This window comes from Ovis canadensis, chromosome 14 (genome assembly GCF_042477335.2).
Source record: "Ovis canadensis isolate MfBH-ARS-UI-01 breed Bighorn chromosome 14, ARS-UI_OviCan_v2, whole genome shotgun sequence".
NCBI classification, from domain to species: domain Eukaryota; kingdom Metazoa; phylum Chordata; class Mammalia; order Artiodactyla; family Bovidae; genus Ovis; species Ovis canadensis.
Window position 1 is genome coordinate 40,600,603 of NC_091258.1, and position 21,398 is coordinate 40,622,000.

The 21,398-nt window shown below is 36.4% G+C and overlaps 1 non-coding gene across 1 annotated transcript; it reads left to right on the top strand.

Moving 5' to 3' along the window:
• The first annotated feature begins 21,077 nt into the window (after positions 1–21,077).
• LOC138419871 (U6 spliceosomal RNA) lies at positions 21,078–21,184 on the top strand. Its single transcript, XR_011249122.1, has one exon. It is a non-coding gene; the product is annotated as a U6 spliceosomal RNA (small nuclear RNA).
• Positions 21,185–21,398: the final 214 nt, after the last annotated feature.

Here is a 21,398-nt window from a genome sequence, read left to right on the forward strand (position 1 = left end):
TCTATTGCTAAAAAATAGGTGAAATATCCAGTTGATGGGTTAAGTAAAGAAGTAAACCTCTCTGATTTTAGTTTTTCTGAATTTCAAGTTATTTCCAATAGTTCTCTAAGATGATGTATTACAAGATTTTTTATGGATCTTTTATGGCAAATATGATTTGCTTTGAATTTTGATTCTTTTTACAATTAGTCAGTAAAAGAACTTCTCTTCTAGTGTAATTCAACTGCATGAAACAGACTTGATAGATACTATCTTTCCTATGCAATAAAACTATATAAAAGACTGCCTAAAATTATCTTGAAAAATCCTTTACTTTTTATATCAGTGAAACCATTCTAGGAACCAAGCATAAAATATGTGTTTTAATGTAGAAAATATGTAATCAAGTCTTTCTGAAGCTATTCTGTTTTTAAAACTGTCCTGTTATACTCAGTATTCTTTGTGATTGTCAGATAATGTGTTTGGAAAGATAGAGCCATTCTATATTGGCTGTTATATAACATTAAGATGAATATATGTGTATCTAAGAAACTATTTTTTTAAACTGAAAAAGTTGATAGGCAATAAGAAATTCAAATCCAAAGTTTAGAAATTAGGTTATTGCCTGAGATGAAAATGATGCTTTATTAAACCCTTGTAAGGGATTGAATGTAGCCTCCTCAGGAGTTAGTATGGAGGATGGGGAAGAGGAGAGAAGAGGGGAGTAGAAAAGAGAAGAGCAGGAGAGGGAGAGGGGAGTCTAAGGTTAAATGATTAGAAGGAAAATGTATAGAGGCCTGAGTAGCAGTGGCCACTGAAACAGGTCCAATGATGCAAGCAGATAAAACAGTGCAAAAAGAGAGTAAAAAGAGGCTAAAGGCAAGAGGAGAGATAAAAGTGAAGGTGGAAACTTCTTTAACTGAGCTTGGCTGTAAAGGGAACATAGTATGCCTGGAAGAAAAATAGAAAATAATTTCTTTTTTAAAATTGAAATAGAGACGGTTTACATCTTGTTGTATTAATTTTAGGTATATAGCAAAGCGTCTTTTCCATTATAGATTATTTCAAGATAATGAGCATAGTTTTGTATCCTATAGAGTAAGTCCTTCTTGTCTGTTTTATATATAGTAGTGTGTATCTGTTAATCCCAAACTCCTAATTTATCTCCCTACTGGCCCCTCTTACTCTTTGCTTACCGTAAGTTTGTTATCTGTCTGTGAGTTTATTTCTAAGGAAGCGTTATTTTAAACAGTGGAAGTCATCAGTGTCTACATCGCTGAAGGAATGATGCTGCAGAGAGAGAAAATTCAATCCTGCACGAAGAAGCAGGTGTGATTTGGCAAGCAAAAAGGCCCTGGAATCCGATTTTGCTGACCGTTCTCCCAGCTCACTAAGTCATTTGTAGGTTTGCATGGAATCTAACAGCCTTTCTAATTGTGACCCCAGCACATTATGTAATCCCATTAAGAAAAATCATAACTCCGAGAAGAATGCACAGACACTGGTCCTTTCTGTCTACATATCTTAAAAGAATTTCCTTTAATTTTTTTTTAATTTTGCATTTTCTCCCCTCTAAAAAATACTGCCTTAGGTGGCAAATGTGTTTTTAAAACATTCTAAACCTAATCCAAACTATTTCTTGTGTATTATCGAATACTTTCAGATTGTAGCTATAAAAAATCATTACTTTAAGGGTTTTTATCATCAAAAGTAGAGTGAAGCTAAGGTAAAAAATAAATAAAAAATATACAATACAAAAATCAAGTGTCCTTTTGATACTGAGGATCAAAGACTGTTTTGACACTTTAGAAAATATGAATTGTTCTAACTCATCCTTTTATAGTTGATATTTTGTGTTCTACAATATACCTGCTGTTTTTGGACACTATGCAAACATTTGAACATGATGAGTAAAAGTGACCCATTTGGCCTAAAAACATTGTTTTGATCCTGTCCCTCCTCCCCACATTTTCTAAAAATCTGAGTTTGAGTTTTGGTTTTAAAATGATACCATCTATATTTTCTGCTGATATTTTTTTTCCAAGATATGACAGAATTTTTTAATATCCAGTAAAACTTGAGGTTGTACACATAAAAAAAACTGGAAACCATTTAAAAATGAAAATTAGCCTTACTGAGTGTACAGAGAAAATTTTATTTATTTATTAAAAGTATGAAACATTACAGAATACGTGACTTTAGAAGGTTTAAGTGTTTGCGTTTCAGGTGACTATGATTTCCACTTCAATGTATTCATATCAAATATTGCCTGCATACTGCTTGTTGAACTTGATGATTTTTGTTATTATCCCTCTTATCCCTGTTGCCTTTTGGGCTTCCCTTGTAACTCAGCTGGTAAAGAATCTGCCCACAAGGCAGGAGACTCTGTTTCGATTCCTGGAACAGGAAGATTGCCTGGAGAAGGGATAGGCTACCCACTCCACTATTCATGGGCTTCCCTGGTAGCTCAGATGGTAAAGAATCTGCCTGCAATGCTGGAGACCTTGGTTCGATTCTTGGGTCAGGAAGATCCCCTGGAGAATGTGAAGGCTACCCACGCCAGTATCCAGGCCTGGAGAATTCCATGGGGTCTCAAAGAGTTGGACACGACTAAGTGACTTTCATTTTCACTGTTAACCGTTTATTCTTCTGATTGTGTTACAAGTCTTAAAGTGTACTGGAGGTAGCCACCAACAAAACCAATAAGAACATAAGCTCCACACCCTCTGCTCTACATCTGGAGACTTCTGCAAGAGTAATCCCCAAATATAAAAGCTATTGTTGATCAAAGCTGAAATTTGGATGAGCGTTAACACTTAACTCTTAAGATTATATCCACAAAGTATTGTATTTGTTCCAAGGTAGCTCAAAACTCTTCGAAAGTTCCCCTGAGGAAGTGGGACAAACAAGCAGTCACATTTTAACAATATATATATATATATATATAGCTGTGAACTAGAAAAATAGTTCAAAATTGTTCGAATATAGTTCAAAATAGTTGAAAAAAAATGCAAAATTTTTATGGTCCTAGCCTCAGGTAGTTTAAAATTGAAGTCCATGCATACAGAAAATATTTGCAAGGCAGTATTAGAATAAGGACAAGAAAAGTCAGCGGAAGGAATCCTTTAGATTCAGAGCTATGATTTACTATCAGATGGAGTTGACTCAACTCATGGCAGTTTTGCTTCTAGAGTACAGTGGTCTTGAGAAAGTAACTTCACTTTCTTCACTTTTATTTGTTATTTTTTATAGACTATTCCATGTTCATACATCTCATCTCACCCTCATGATTTCATTGGTAACAGTGGCAATTTAGGAATACATCTTTGCAACTAAAAAATGTCTTTGGACTAAAATTCCTAAATGAAACTTTCTTAATGACTGTTTTTATATAGTTACCCAGGGTCTCAAAAGTCAATGAAAAGTTACAGGAACCCTAATGCAGAGGTAATATTTGAATCTTTAGACACAAATGCAATAAAATGTGTCAATAGTTAATAAGTTGAATCCCTTGTAATTCTTTCCATTTTTTTTGTTTTTATATTTAAAAATAAAATCCTTTGCTTTAGCTTTTGTGCACATGAATTAGACAGTTTTTCATATATTGTTCATTTTTGGAACACAGAACTAATTAACAACTAACCCTGTTAATGGGCTGAAATGAGGGCAGTATTTTCTTAATACAATATTTGTGAATTTAAGTAGGGACATTTTGCTATGTTTGGTCATATACTAAATAAAATATTTTGTGATTTTTTAAAGATTCCTGATAATCCTTCTTGACTCTTTCCCATGAGCCCTGAACATAATTCTGATTTTATTTTTCAAAATGATCTTCATCTCCCTTTATTGGAAAATGTCACTTCATCAATCCTTTAGCAATAAACGCCTGCTGTGGCTTGACCTCCCTCTGTACTTATGTGACTTTACAATTCATCTTTTAAGTGGAGCTGTCATTTTGGTCTGATCCTTGGTTTAATCCTGTTAAACTCCTGCAAGCATTCCATTTTATGTATGTTGAACATTTAGTTGAAAGGTAAGACACTTTTACAATCTATTTTTCATTTCCAAAGCTGCTGCTATACAGTAGATTCTCCATTCACTCTTAAACTGTGGGCTTTCCCAGAGATTGACGTGCCTGAAATTGTATCATCATTCCTCTTATTCACTGTACCTGTCATCTCTTTCTTTTCCCATTCTTCTTGGTCCTAGTGTGTCCTGTAATTCACCTATGTTTCTTATACAGTAATAGAATTTCACCCCAAATTCTAAGGTGTGTGAGATCTTCTTCTATGTTGAAAACAAATAGAACATTATATCTGAAATTCATAAACCTGGTTTTATTTCTGGTTTCATCACATACCAGCTGTATGACATGAGAAAATCACAGTTCCCTTTATTAATAACTAATACCGTCTACTTTAAATAATTGTCAATGATTCAGTAAGCCCAGTGAGAGAAATGCACAAGGGCATGGCCACCATCTGTTGTACCATACTCAGTTTATTTGATGGAGTTTTAGAGAACTGAAATGCATTCAATACCTGATATATGTGAGGGGCAGAACTTTGTGTTTTACGTTTATTCAAGAATATTGCTCTCAAAGTTGCTTAAAAGAAAAACAATGTAAATTAGCCTTTGTTTATGTGTTGTGTAGGTCTGTTTTGTACAAATATAACGCATTGTCTTTAAATCTCTACAAGTTTCAATGTCTTTCTATGAAATTGTCTGTAATATACCTTTGTAGGTTTACTTTAAGGACTAACGAAATCAGATAAAGGTTTTAGCAAAATATCTCACAGATAATGTGTTTAATAGAAGTTAATTAGTAGTTGTTTTTTGATGTGGTAGTAGAGATAATTTCCAACTTGTTAATAACTTGTATGCCCACAATGTTTCTAGTATTTCTACTGTTATATGCCTATAAAATGTATTTCATTTTAATCTTTTTTTAAAAGATGCTATTGTGATTAGATGTTCAGGAAGGCCCACAAAACTCACTTAACTTCTAATAGCACTAGACTGCTTGGTTGCTAGTGCTGTGTAGTTCTCTTATCCTGAAGTATCATCTCTGCACATTTCTGGTTTTACCATTTAGAGTTTCAAATCTTCCCAAGGAAACTAAATTGAACCAATTCTGACAATGTGTCCTAAAGAAAAATATATATTTTATAATAGTACTTCAATGTGACAATAACATAAAGTTATTAAGATGTAGACATTATAATTATAGAGTTTCTAGCAAAACTTGTTGCCACGAGAAATGTCAAATCGCACGCTTCCTTCCACAGTCCTAGAAACAAGGGTCCCACATCAATCTTTGAATTAGTTGTCTTAGGCCGCAGTTGAAAAGTAAGGATTATGTTTATTACTTTTAATTCAAATAATCATTGGAAATATAGTTTTTTTGCTTGTCAACCGCCATTCCATTCCTGAATTTTTAAGTGTTTTTGTTTTGATTGTTTTTGGGTTCACATTATGGTTTTTATTCAGGGCATATATTTTCTCAATAAGGTTGTCTTTAATGCATAACAATTTATTTTTATTGAATCCTACTGAAATATCAGGTTAATTACTAATAACTTTTTTTTTATCTCACATGAGTTGTCTGCAAAGAATATCAGAAGCTGACTTTAAAGTCACATAATATTCAACTTAGAATTTTGTCTATTCTAGAAATCTCAGTATTTTGCATATCAATGTAGATGCAGAGAAGAGAGAATTTCTGTTACTTAATTCATTGTTTCTCAGTGTTCTCATGATACTTGAGTATTAGATGATTTCAAGTAATACATAAACTTTCTTTAAAATTTATCTTTAACTTAATATGTATTAACTAATGCAAATTGATTTACAATCGATTATGTCACCAATAGTATTGCTTAGGTGGTTACAAGAGGTTATTAGATTTAAAGGAGATGTAGATAAAAATTAATATATAGATGGTATGGTGAAAACTTGGTGAAAGCAAAACAGAATTTCACAGCTTTTGGTAAAATCAAAGATTTTTGGGGAAACCTGTTTTCAAACTCCCAATCAAGGTTGTGCTTGGTATGTTAAAAAAAAAAGTTGTCATTACAACCCTCGGAAAATGTGTGATTGAGAGTCCAGTTATGTATGTGGCTGGAAGAAGATGAAAAAATATTGTAACCTAAAGGGTGTGCTTTAGTATTTAACTTGTATTAGCACATGCAGATTGTTCTCAAATTGGCATGAGAAACAAATAATGGATAATATTAATATGATATTAATATATAGTACGTACACAGGAAACAATAACAATGGATTTCATGACCGAATTAAATTAAGCAAGTTTCTAGGTTTTCTTGTTATTGTTATAATGAATTGCTATGTGAATCAACAAGAGTAGGCTAAAATATAAGCTATTTCCTAAATGTATTTAACCATGAAAACTTTCTCTTCAAAAATTCCTTGTAATATTTCAAATAGGCAGAGTATTGGGGGTAGTATTTGCTGACAGTTAAAGAATAAGTTGTGAGAAAAGCACATTGAATAGATTTTTCTCTTGAGCTTTTCAATGGTAGGAATTGAGTTTTACCCATCTCTATATTCCTCATGTCTGGACAGAGCAACTGTATGACTGCACACGTCTAAAAATTCATCAAGTTTAAGATACTAGAAAGAACAAGATGAGGGAATATCATTTGTAAATTGAGTTATTCAGAAGACTACAAAGCAAATATTGAAATTTGGGACACTTTTGGTCTCATCTGCAATCTTCACCGTTATTAAAGTTTCCTGATTTTTGTTCTGAATTTAGAGCCAACTGCTGCAGTTCATGGGGTCGCAAAGAGTCGGACATGACTGAGCAACTGAACTGAACTGAACTGAACTACGTTTAAATGACCCAAGTCACCTCAGTTCAGTTCAGTAGCGCAGTCGTGTCTGACTCTTTGTGACCGCATGGACTGCAACATGCCAAGTATCCCTGTCCATCAACAACTCCCAAAGCTACTCAGACTCATGTCCATCGAGTCGGTGATGCCATCCAGCTATCTCATCCTCTATCGTCCCCTTCTCCTCCTTCCTTCAATTTTTCTCAGCATTAGAATCTTTTCCAATAAATCGGTTCTTTGCCTCAGATGGCCAAAGTATTGGAGTTTCAGCTTCAGCATGGATTGACTGGATTCATCTCCTTGTAGTTCAAGGGACTCTCAAGAGTCTTCTTCAGCACCACGGTTTAAAAGCATCAATTTTTTGGTGCTCAGCTTTCTATAGTCCAACTCTCACATCCATTCATGACTACTGAATAAACCATAGCTTTGACTAGATGGACCTTTGTTGGCAAAGTAATGTCTCTGCTTTTTAATATGCTGTCTAGGTTGATCATAGATTTTCTTCCAAGGAGCAAGCATCTTTTAATTTCATGGCTCCAGTCACTATCTGCAGTGATTTTGGAGGCCCCCCCGCCAAATAATCTCTCTGTTTCCATTGTTTCCCCATCTATTTGCCATAAAGTAATGGGACCAGATCTTAGTTTTCTGAATGTTGAGTTTTATGCCAGCTTTTTCACTCTCGTCTTTCACTTTCATCAAGAGGCTCTTTAATTCTTCTTTGCTTTCTGCCATAAGGGTGGTGTCATCTGCCCTTCCTCAAGTCCAAGACAAAACTATCCACATCAAACTTGTTTCTTCTCTTGCATTACTTATATCAATGAATGATCCCTCCATTCATAAGCTTTAGGAACCTTTGAACATTCATTAATTTTTCTTTCTTCATGCAATGCCATTATCTTTTCCTCCACTCTCTTCTACTCTTAGTATGCTTGGAATATTATATTGCGTATTTGTCAAAGTTCTCACTATATTATTATATTCATAGGATAAATGAATAATTAGTCAATTCCAAATTATCCTGTATAGCTTAACTTAGACTTTCCTTTGTCCAAGAAAATCTTTCCTCAACCCCTGGTATTTGTTTACTAGCCCTTACAGGTATGTATTTCCATAACCCCCTCTACTTATTCATTTATAGAACTTTTGATAGATTACCCGTAGTCATCATGTAAATTATTCTATCAAAATTTTTTGCATTACTTGTGCTGAATTTGTCCCAGGCACACTGGCGCATATGAGTCCAAAAAATATTTGGTGAATGAATAATTGAGACTTTATCAACAATTATTTTTCAAAGAAAACCCACTCAGCCTAAATAAAATGGTCCATCCAACGTAGCACTCCTTTACTATGATAGTGTAGGAACATGACTTTTACACCTATGTAAGCCATAGTAATACAAGGGTTATAATAGTGTGAAATAATTATTGGTGCTCATTAAAGTTTAACGGTATTAAGGCAAGTTTTGGTTGGTTATTATCTCTATGACTTCTCTCTATACATCTTTTCCGCATGTTATTTAACACCTTTCTACACATTATAAATGCATCACATTTAATTCTCTGTAGAGCTGGAGGTGGAGATGGTAGCAGAGGGGGGAGTACTCATGAGAGAATAGCCTGGAAAAGCACAGGTGACATTAGAGATTTCTGTGCTGTCAACAGAACACGTGACCCAGGAATACTTAATAGAGTGACATAATGCACATGGGGTGGCCACAAATAACAGGAAATGCTCTGTTTTTGGATGGATGCTGGGGCTGCAATGTGGAAGAATTTAATATGCTTTTCCAAGGTCCCACATTAACAGGAGAAACAATGTCAGAATGGCCTAGTGGAAAAAGTGAAGAAGGAATGATCTGGCTGAATATCCAGAGGTTAGAATAGTTGGCAAGGAGAAATACATGGTACATTTCTTTCAAGCTCCTCAACAATTTGATGTATGCTAAAAGTTTTAGTGAAATAATGAATATTTTAGGAAATTAGACTATTAGAGATGATCGATATCACTCCCTACTATGTCTTCTCAGAAATGTTTTCCATATATTTATCAAATAGTTGCTGCTGCTGCTAAGTTGCTTCAGTAGTCTCCGACTCTGTGCGACCCCACAGACTGCAGCCCACCAGGCTCCCCCGTCCCTGGGATTCTCCAGGCAAGAACACTGGAGTGGGTTGCCACTTCCTTCTCCAATGCATAGAAATGAAAAGTGAAAGTGAAATCACTCAGTCGTGTCGACTCCTCGCGACCCCAGGGACTGCAGCCTACCAGGCTCCTCAGTCCATGGGATTTTCCAGGCAAGAGTATTGGAGTGGGTTGCCATTGCCTTCTCCATATCAAATAGTTAATTTGTATCAATTATACAGCAGGAACCAGGTCCTTTGCTACAAATGTGAACATGATGGTACTTATTAGTACCTTCCTAAAACAATTATGTGTTTTAAAAATAAAAAATAATGAATTTTTTAGTTAATATCTGTCATTTCTCTCAGATCAAAATTCTAGAGAATGGGAATTTTCTGATTTGTTCACCACTCAACACATAGTACTTGGCATATCATAAGTGTTCTATAAATGCTTGTTAAAATTTGGAAAGATAGATCTGTTTCAACATACTCAAATGTAACAGAGTTCTCATTATAAAATTTTCATGCTGATAAGTTCCACCCAACATATAGCAGAGTAGCAGCAAAGTAGAAAAATGCATAACATTTCACAGGATTTATTGACAATATTGCCCTCTTTTCCAGAGAGAAATGTTGTGTAAAGGAAAACAGTCACTGGCATCAACACTGAGATAGACCTCTTAATTTCAGATGCACTGATGAATGCAGCTCTGCCCCCAAATAGTTAGGCAGTATACATGAAATCTGAAATTCCGCTATAGATTCACAAAGCACTTCTTCTGTGTTATGGCAGGTCATGCTCTACATAAGTTGAAGTCTAAGTTTTTGAATCATTTTGAAATTCTAAAAGTGTTGTCCATAGCATTGGAATTGTTTTGGGGGCCCTTTAATTTGGGCAGAAAAATCAGCAAATGGCTAGTGGTGGTCTCACTCACAAAAGGTCAGATGAAATTTTAAATAAGTTTCACTCAGACTTGTATATAGATTCTAGAATATCCCATGGTCTTCTGTATTTTTTGATTGGAGGGGAGATGATTCATTTTCCTTAGTTTTTTGTTTTTTGTTTTTTTGTTTTTTTTCCCCAAAGCAAATCTGATATTGTTGGGTAGATATTGAGCAGGTATGTTGGACCTTTTTTCAAGACAAACCCATTACGGTTAGGAAGGTTTTAACAACCACTGTCTATTTTGTCACTGTCCTGTATTAGAGACTCTGGAGTTAATCCTCCCCACCCCAGGAAATCAGTGCATCTTGTGTTGCAAGATAAATGACCCAAGTGTGAAGTGGAGTCAGTTTTACTGCTGCCTATGTTTGTCTGTGTATCCTTAAGAGCTTATAAAGGGCAAAAGCATATGCTTAGAAGCCTTTGGTCCCCAAGGCTGATGGATCACCTCTGTCATGAGAGGAAACCAAAGGAACTCATTGAAATGATGAATGCTCAGATAGGGAGCAACCCTTTTGGGATTTTTACACAGGGCTCCCAAACTGTCTTTTTAAAAATCACTTTCATAGGGTTATCTACTCCATGAATGAGTTTTCTGTTGCACAACACATACTACTTATGAGAAAGCCCGTTAAATATTGGGCAGAAATGATTATTTGAATTTTTCTGATTAAGGCAATCTGTGGCCTGCCTATTCATAACTTTCCATTACCTATTCTGTTCAAATTATTTTCATCTACAACTGGAAAGTTTAACTTTCTTACATGTCTGTGTTTAAGTATTTTGCCTTATCACCATTATTACAAAAGCCATTATTAGCCCTATGACTATAATAACTGATATTTAGTGATTGATATATATTAGATAAATTGTTCTGTGGGAAATATGTGCATTATCTCATTAAGTACTCACAACAATCTGATAAATTAGGTAAAGCTGAATTTCTTTTTTTTGATTTAATTTTTTATTTTTTAAGATAAAAATTAAATAGAAAAGTATAGGTTGAGAATACCTACTAAATTCTATCTTTTTTTAAAAAAATTACTGGAATATAGTTGGTTTACAATATTGTGTTGCTTTCAGTTATACAGCAAAGTGATTCAGTTTTTAGTTCAGTTGCTCTGACTCTGCGACCCAATAGACTGCAGCACACCAGGCTTCCCTACTTATCACCAACTCTGGAGCTTGTTCAAACTCATGTCCATCGAGTCAGTGATGCCATCCAACCATCTCATCCTTTGTTGTTCCCCTTCTCCTTCTGCCTTCAATTTTTCCCAGCATCAGACTCTTTTCCAATCAGTCAATTCTTCACCTCAGGTGGCCAAAGCATTGGTTTCAGCTTCAGCATCAGTCTTTCCATGAATATTAAGAAGTGATTTCCTTTAGGATTGACTGGTTTGATCTCCTTGCAGTCCAAGGGACTCTCAAGAGTCTTCTAAACACTACAGTTGAAAAGCATCAATTCTTCAGCTCTCAGCTTTCTTTCTTTCTTTCTTTTTTTTTTTTGTATTTAACACAAATTAATATTTATTCCAGCAGTGTTGATAGGTTCTTTTCTAAAAATATTTAATTGGAGGTCAATTACTTTACAATATTGTATTGGTTTTGCCATACATCAACATGAATCCGCCACAGGTATACATGTGTTTCCCATCGTGAACCCCCCTCCCTCCTCCCTCCCCGTACTAGCTTTCTTTATAGTCTGACTCTCACATCCATACATGACCACTGGAGAAACCACAGCTTTGACTAGATGGACCTTTGTTGGCAATGTCTCTGCTTTTTAATATGCTGTCTAGGTTGGTCATAGCTTTTCTTCCTAGGAGCAAGTGTCTTTTAATTTCATGGCTGCAGCCACCATCTGCAGTGATTTTGGAGCCCCCCAAAATAAATTCAGTTATACATGTGTGTATATTCATTCTACTCCAGATTCTTTTCTCATATAGGTTATTACAGAATATTAAGTAGAGTTCCCTTTGCTATACAGTAGGTCTTTGTTAATTATCATGTATATATATGGTAGTGTGCATATGTTCATCCCAAGCTCCTGACTTATTCCTTCCTCTCCAACCCCACATTTCCCCTTTTGTAGCCATAAATTTGTTTTTGTTCCTTTTATGAGACCAAATCAAATCAAAATTTCATTTAAAGCTGAGCATCAGTTAAAAGATGTATAGATATCTTTTATATAGATATTTCATCTTAACTAAAGATATGAATAAATGCTCCCTCTATTTGCCAATCTCTCCAGATAGGGTCATATAGTCTTTTCTTTCAGTATGTTCCCTTTGACTTGAAGCCATGCAGTCTTTTTCATTATATGATATTCTCATACAAATTATCTGTAATGTCTAATTTCAGTAGAAAAAGCATTTCAAGGGGACCTAGAAAGGAATTTGGATTCAGGCCCTTTTCACAGATACCTCTCACACCTAATTCATCATAGTTTTTCTCCTTTGTGGTTCAAAGATATCAATTTTTTCCAACACACTCAACATGGAAGAAAAAAGTTCTTTATGTCAGTAGTGACATTTCAACCATTTATGGATTGCAAGATAAATGATCCAAGTGTGAAGTCAGTTTTACTGCTGCCTGTGTTTGTCTGTGTATCCTTAAGACCTTTTTATTATTCAGTTATTCAAATTTCATAAATATAAGAGCAGGTACAATTGTCACACATATGTTTTTTGAGGGAAAGAAGATTTTTTTTCTCTCCATTTGAATCTTGTGGAGAACTAAACTGCTGGGGACAGAGATGGGAGCATAATCCCCAGCAGTTACACGGGTTACCGTGGACATCAAACTGTGCCCCTTAGAAGGGGTAGAGAACTAACTCTAAGCCCATCCAGTCAGTGAGGATAACTTATATTACCCAAGGTCACAGGCTGGTTAATGGGGAGACCAAGATGCAAACCAAGGCTGTCAGGCTTCAGACACCATCTTTGTACCATCTTTGAGCCATCGCACTATACTGCGACTAACAATTGTTTTCTTTCCTCGCAGTTCTCATAAAATTTAAGCAAAATTTCTCATAAACTTTATGAGAAAGCAAATCGTACTTTCTAGACCTTTCATTCTTCCTTTTCTACTTGCTTTGAAACTCGTTATAGATAATAATTTGGTTCTCTTTTTTCATAAAATTCTTTTTCCTGTTTCTAGCTTCTCAGGACCTAGGGCCTTCTGCGGTCTTCATAACACTGCGAAGATCATAGATTGCTGCTAGTATTGCAAAAATGTCTTCTACTAGTTCTCATCTGGATTATAACGTTTATCTGTGATAAATAACTCAAAACAAGGAACCTAGAAGCTCGGCATACACGAGCATCATCCAGCCTGCTCAACTCCTCTTCATGTGTACACTTTGCTACTTTGCTTACCTCCTCCATTCTCTAGTACAAACTTTGAAAGTGAAAGTTAGTTGCTCAGTTATGTCCCACTCTTTGCGACCCCATGGACTGTAGCCTGCCAGGCTCTTCAGTCCATGGAATTCTCGAGGAAAGAATACTGGAGTGGGGTTGCCATTTCCTCCTCCAGGGGATCTTCCCAACGCAGGGTTTGAACCCCAGTCTTCTGCATTGCAGGCAGATTCTTTATGACCTGAGCCACCAGGGAAGCCCAGTACAAACTTAACTTGTTAGCATGTGCCCTTATATTATGTACCTATTGTGAAAATTTACATCCGTAGTGTGTGGAAATGATTCAGACTGATTTGTATTTCACTATTTGGGATTTAATCATAACTTATCTCTGAACTACTCTCCTAACAATTTGAATCAAGATAGATACCTATTCAGCAGAGATAAGTACAAATACAGACACATACACACACACATACCTGATACAGTGTCTAGAACACAGTAAATGAAAAATACATGCACAGGTTTTTAGCATCATCACTGAGGATTATATGTTGTTGACTGACAATCTTAGAGTGTTTTTCCCTTCAAGTCTCTTAGGATTTTTTGTTGTCTAGTTACTCAGTGATTCTGACTCATTTCCTTAAACCAGCACGGATTCTGATATTAGCTACTCTGATACAAGTTTAGCTACATTTATGCCTTTAAGTAAGCCCTGAAATCACAATAGCTAAAACACGGAAGCAGCGAAAGTGTCCACTGACCAATGAATATACAGACAAATGTGTTATGTCATATGATGGAATATTATTCAGCATTAAAAAAGGAAGAGAACTCTGACACACACTGACACATGGCAAAACCTTGAGGGCCTTATTCTAATAGAAATACACCAGTTATAATACGATAAATATTATATGCTTCCACTTAGATGAAGTACTTAAAGTAATCAAAATCATAGAGGCAAAAGGTATAATCATGGTTACCAGAGGCTGAGCAGAAAGAGAAATTATTGTTTAATGGGCATATTATAAGATGAAAAGCTACATAAATGGATGGTGGTGATGGTTTCACATTATGAATGTATATAATACCATTGAACTATATCCTTGAATATGGCTAAGGCTGTGTTATATGCATTTTACCACAATAAATTAAAAAAGAGAAATAGAGTGATGCTTCTTAAGACATGATATTTCTATACTTAATATAGTAAAGTAGATCCATGTCTGATCTTATTTACTGCGCTCTAACTTAAATTCATTTCCATAAGAACTTATGCTCCTCCCCCCAACTTTGCTAAGTGATGGAGAATCTGCCAAAGTGAACTGAATTCTCAACTTTGGGTAGAGAATTATGTCTTAAGGCATCTGCCATTTATTCACATAATACACGAGTTTTTCTCTAAGCAGAAGAGAGTGGTTTTGTCTAGAATTAACTAGTATGAGAAGTCTGTCCCTTCTGGTGTCGACATAGTAAGATTTATCTATGGATCCCGTAGCATTCCAGAGGGGAACGTTGTTTCTAGAGGACAGATGCTCTGTTACACAAACTGTCACTCTCTGGCTTTCCTGGAGCCAGGAGTAACCCAGCTGCTAATTAAACTGGGATGAATTAAGGTAAATTGAATTTGCCTGCACATCTGCTCCAGGTCTGCAAACAGGACCAGGGAGCAGAGCAGGCACAGTTCACTTGACAAGAGGCTTCTTCTACTTCCAGAACAGTCCCAGAGCATCTCAGCACTTCAGTTCATGGAATTCCGAGGCAAGAAAGAAAGGAGGAGAGAAAAAAATGTATTCTTCTTGTGCCTGTCTAGACCTAGAGGGAAGCGTGAAAAACATAAATTTCATATTTATAGAATAATCAGATGTCTCTCAAAGTTATGCCATTCTGAGAAAGAGACTATGTACACCTATAAACTTAAATTATTACACTAAGCTTGAACCAGAAATCCCCGGATGACTCTCTGAAACAGTTTAAAAGAATGTTCTATAATATATAATTCTTAGTTGCTCATTAAATAAGTTTATAATTAAACTTAATTAAGTCAATATGTTTATTATTTAATGGCACTGGAGTGGTGGCTGTGTGGTGCAGGAGTGACTTTGAGGGGATACCCCGTGTCCAAGGGCAAAGGAAGAGCCCCAGCAAGATGCCTTGTCTAACTCAGTGAAACTAAGAGCCATGCAGTGCAGGGCCACCCAAGACGGATGGGTCATGGTGGAGAGTTCTGACAAAATGCGGTCCACTGGAGAAGGGAAAGGCAAACCACTTCAGTATTCTTGCCTTGAAAACCCCATGAACAGTACGAAAAGGCAAAAATATAGGACACTGAAAGAGGAACTCCCCAGGTCAGTAGGTGCTCAATATACTAATGGAGATCAGTGGAGAAATAACTCCAGAAAGAATGAAGAGACAGAGCCAAAGGAAAACCAACACCCAGTTGTGGCTGTGACTGGTGATAGAAGTGAAGTCTGATGCGGTAAAAAGCAATATTGCATTGGAACATAGAATGTTAGATTGCCGTGAATCAAGAAGAATTGCAAGTGGTCAAACAGAAGATGGCAAGAGTGAACATCGACATTTTAGGAATCAGAGAGCTAAAATGAACTAGAATGGGTAAATTTAACTCAGATGACCATTGTATCTACTATTGTGGGCAAGAATCCCTCTGAAGAATGCAGTAGCCATCATAGTCAACAAAAGAGTCTGAAATGCCTGGAAGTAATCTCAAAAATGACTGGTCTCTTTGTTTCCAAGGCAAACCATTCAATATCACAGCAATCCAAGTCTATGCCCCAACCAGTAATGCTGAAGAAGCTGAAGTTTAACAGTTCTATGAAGACTTACAAGACCTTCTAGAAGTAACACGCAAAAAAGATGTCTTTTTCATTATAGGGGACTGGAATGCAAAAGTAGGAAGTCAACAGATACCTGGAGCAACAGGCAAATTTGGCCTTGGAGTACAGAATGAAGCAGGGCAAAGACTAATAGAGTTTTGCCAAGAAAATGCTCTGGTCATAGCAAACACCCTCTTCCAGCAACACAAGAGAAGACTACACATGGACATGACCAGATGGTCAACACCAAAATCAGATTGATTATATTCTTTGCAGTCAAAGATGGAGAAGCTCTATAAAGTCAACAAAAACAAGACCAGGAGCTGACTGTAGCTCAGATCATGAACTTCTTATTGCCAAATTCAGACTTAAATTGAAGACAGTAGGGAAAACCACATGACCATTCATGTATGGCCTAATTCAAATCACTTTCAATTATACAGAAGTAATAAATAGATTAAAGGGATTAGATCTGATAGAGTGACTGAAGAACTATGGAGACACATTCTTGACATTGTACAGGAGGCCATCACCAAGCAAAAGAAATGCAAAAAGGCAAAATGGTTGTCTGAGCAGGCCTTACAAATAGCTGGGGAAAGAAGAGAAGTGAAAGGCAAAGGAGAAAAGGAAAGATATACCCATTTGAATGCAGTTATGAAGAATAGCAGGGAGAGATAAGAAAACCTTCCTCAGTGATCAAGGCAAAGAAATAGAGGAAAACAATAGAATGGGAAAGCCTAGAGATCTCTTCAAGAAAATTAGAGATGCTAAGTTGCTTCAGTCGTGTCCGACTCTGTGCGACCCCATAGATGGCAGCCCACCAGGGTCCCCCAACCCTGGGACTCTCCAGGCAAGAACACTGGAGTGGGTTGCCATTTCCTTCTCCAATGTGTGAAAGTGAAAAGTGAAAGTGAAGTTGCTCAGTCGGGTCTGACTCTTTGCAACCCCATGGACTGCAGCCTACCAGGCTCCTCCGTCCATGGGATTTTCCAGGCAAGAGTACTGGAGTGGGGTGCCATTGCCTTCTCCGAAAATTAGAGATACCAAGGGAATATTTCATGCAAAGATAGGCACAATAAAGAACAGAAATGGTATGGAGCTAACAGAAGCAGAAGACGTTAAGAAGAGGTGGCAAGAATACACAGAAGAACTATACAAAAAGATTTTCACGGCCCAGATAATCATGTTGGTGTGATCACTCACCTAGAGCCAAACATCCTGAAATGTGAAGTCAAGTGGGCCTTAGGAAACATCACTATGAACAAAGCTAGTGGCAGTGACAGAATTCCAGTTGAGCTATTTCAAACCCTAAAAGATGGTGCTGTGAAAGTGCTGCACTCAATATGCCAGCAAATTTGGAAAACTCAGCAGTGGCCATAGGACTGGAAAAGGTCAGTTTTCATTCCAATCCCAAAGAAAGGCTATGCCAAAAATGCTCAAACTACCGCCCAGTTGTACTCATCTCACACACTAGCAAAGTAATGCTCAAAATTCTCCAAACTAGGCTGTAACAGTATGTGAACTGTGAACTTCCAGATGTTCACAGATTTAGCAAAGGCAGATTTAAGCTGGGTTTAGAAAAGGCAGTGGAACGAGAGATCAAATTGCCAACATCCACTGGATCATCGAAAAAGCAAGAGAGTTCCAGAAAAACATCTACTTCTGCTTTATTGACTGTGCCAAAGCCTTTGTGTGGATCACAACAAACTATGGAAAATTCTTAAAGAGATGGGAATACCAGACCACCTGACTTGCCTCCTGAGAAATCTGTATGCATGTCAAGAAGCAACAGTTAGAACTGGACATGAAACAACAGTCTGATACCAAATCGGGAAAGGAGCACGTCAAGGCTGTATATTGTCACCCTGCTTACATAACTTATATGCAGAGTACATCATGAGAAACCCTGGACTGGATGAAGCAGAAGCTGGAATCAAGATTGCTGGGAGAAATATCAATAACCTCAGATATGCAGATGGCACCACCCTTTTGTCAGAAAGCAAAGAACTAAAGAGCCTCCTGGTAAAAGTGAAAGAGGAGAGTGACAAGTTGGTTTAAAACTCAACATTCTTAATGCTAATATCATGGCATCCAGTCCCATCACTTCATGGCAAATAGATGGGGAAACAATGGAAAGAGTGAGAGACTTTATTTTGGGGGGCTCTAAAATCACTGCAGATGGTGACTGCAGCCATGAAATTAAAAGACACTTGCTCCTTGAAAGAAAAGTGATGAGCAACCTAAACAGCATATTAAAAAGCAGAGACACTTCTTTTGCCAACAAAGGTCCGTGTAGTCAAAGCTATTGGAGAAGGCAATGGCAACCCACTCCAGTACTCTTGCCTGGAAAATCCTACAGACAGTGGAGCCCCTTAGGCTACAGTTCATAGAGTCTCTGCGAGTCGGACACGACTGAGCGGTTTCGTTTTCACTTTTCACTTTCATGCATTGGAGAAGGAAATGGCAACCAACTCAGTATTCTTGCCTGGAGAATCCCAGGGACAGCGGAGCCTGGTGGGCTGCCGTCTCTGGGGTCGCACAGAGTCGGACACGACTGAAGCGACTCAGCAGCAGCAGTCAAAGCTATGGTTTTTCCAGTAGTCAAGTATGGATTTGACAGTTAGACTATATAGAAAGCTGAGAGCTAAAGAATTGATACTTTTAAACTGCGATGTTGGAGAAGACTCTTGAGATTACCTTGGACTGCAAGAAAATCCAACCTGTCTATCCTGAAGGAAATCAGTCTTGAATACTCATTGGAAGGACTGATTCTGAAGCTGAAATTCCAATACTTTGGCCACTCGATGAGAAGAACTGACTCATGGGAAAAGACTGTGATGCTGGGAAAGATTGAAGGCAGGAGGCGAATGGGACAGCGGAGGATGAGATGGTTGAATGGCATCACCAACAAACGGACATGTGTTTGAGTGAACTCTGGGAGTTGGTGATGGACAGGGAGGCCTGGCATGTTGCAGTCCATGGGGTTGCAAAGAGTCAGATACCACTGAGTGACTGGACTGAACTTAATTTAATTTAGTAAGATTCTTTCAATTGTTAAGATTTCTTATAGCTCTGTGAAATTCAAACTGGCTTAAAATCATTAAAAAAAAAACCCTGAAGTATAGTTGACTTGCAGTATTATAATAATTTCAGGTGTATGAGATAGTGATCCAGTGTTTTTATGAAGTACAGTCAATTTAAAATTATTACAAAATAATGGCTATATTTCCCTGTACTATACAATATATCCCTGTGGCTCATATATTTTATACTTAGTTTGTGTCTGTTAATCCCATACTTCTATCTCTGCCTTTCTTCATTGGTAACCATTAGTTTATTCTCTGTGAGTCTTTTTCTTTTTTATTATATACATTTGTTTGTTTTATTTTTTAGATTCCACAGAGAAGTGGAATAATAGAGTATTTATCCTTCTCTGACTTATTTCACTAAGTATAATACTCTCTAGGTCCATACATGTAGTTGCAAATGGCAGAATTTCAATTCTTTATTCATGACTAACATCCCATTGTGTGTATATATGTATATAATATATATTGCATTGTGTGCATATGTGTGTGTGTGTATCTCACATCCTTATTTGTCTATCACTTAGGTATCTTCCATGCTTTGGCTATTATAAATAATGCTATACAAACATTGGTGTGCATATATCTTTTTTAATTAGTGTTTTTGTTTTCTCTGAGTGTATATCCAGGAATGTAATCACTGGATCATATGGTACTTTTTTTCTTTTTAGTATTTTGAGTTATTTCCATACTGTTTTTCATAGTGGCTGCACCAATCTACAATCCTACCAACCAACCATTTATTAGGTTTCCCTTTTCTTAAAATCCTCACCAGTATTTCTTATTTGTAGTCTTTTTGATGATAGCCATTTTAAAAGATGTTAGATGATATCTCGTTGTTTTGATTTGTATTTTTCTGATGATTAGTGATATTGAGCATGTTTTGTGTGTGCACTATTGGACATGAGTTTGAGTAAACTCTGGGAGTTGGTGATGGATAGGGAGGCCTGGCGTGCTACAAGCAGTCCATGGGGTCACAAAGAGTTGGACAGAACTAAGCAACGGAACTGAACTGAACTGATTGGCCATCTGTAATCTTGTTTGGAAAAATGTCTGTTCAAGTCTTCTGCCCACTTTAATATTCAGTTCTTTGCTTTTTAATATTGAGTTGTATGCACTCTTTATACACTTTGGATAGTGACACTTAATGGGTTATATCATTTGTAAATATTTTCTCCCATTTAGCAAGTAGTCTGAAACAATATTTTTGTGACTATATAAAATATCCATAGCATGTGATACTATCATGCGTATAACAAATGCTCTATTGTTGGAAAACACTGAAGCCTTCATTTCCCCCCTTATTACAAGTAAAGCAACAAATATGTTCCATATTTATAGAAATATTTGCACACTTGTATTTATATCTGTGAGTTAAATTTTTAGAACTATAATTTTGGGCATCAAATTTTATGCTGTTTTCCGTTTGTGTATATATCATTAAGTTGCCAGGAGTCTATTTTTTCTGATGCGTGAAGTTCACAAACACGTCTTTCTTTTCTTTTTTCTCCTTCTCTTTCTCTTCCTCCTCCTTCTCTCTCTATTTTTCTGTTATAATTACATACTACACTCTCCCATAGTGGGTTCACAGAAGTAACATTTGAAGTATGTAAAGGTAATAAATTTGCACTGATCATCTCGAATTTCAGAAAAAATGCTAATCAGATCTCATAGGAAAGCTGGTACATTTTCAGATAAAAGAATGTTTGTTCTTATACTTAATAAATGATAAAAAGTTTTCATAAAAATGAAATGAGCTTGATTATGTTGTCTAGAAAATTAGACACACATGTAGTGAGAAAGAAGAAATATGAGGAATAAGAGTAATCTTCCACTTGACTATGGGTATAGCTATATCAGTTGACTCAATCTAGTAATCAAGAACTAATGGCTGTGCTCGCTTCGGCAGCACATATACTAAAATTGGAACGATACAGAGAAGATTAGCATGGCCCCTGTGCAAGGATGACACGCAAATTCGTGAAGCGTTCCATATTTTTAAAATCAACACACAGAAATCCCTTGCATTCCTATACACGAATAATGAGAAAGTAGAAAAAGAATTAAGGAAACAATTCCATTCACCATTGCAATGAAAAGAATAAAATACTTAGGAATATATCTACCTAAAGAAACTAAAGACCTATATATAGAAAACTATAAAACACTGATGAAAGAAATCAAAGAGGACACTAATAGATGGAGAAATATACC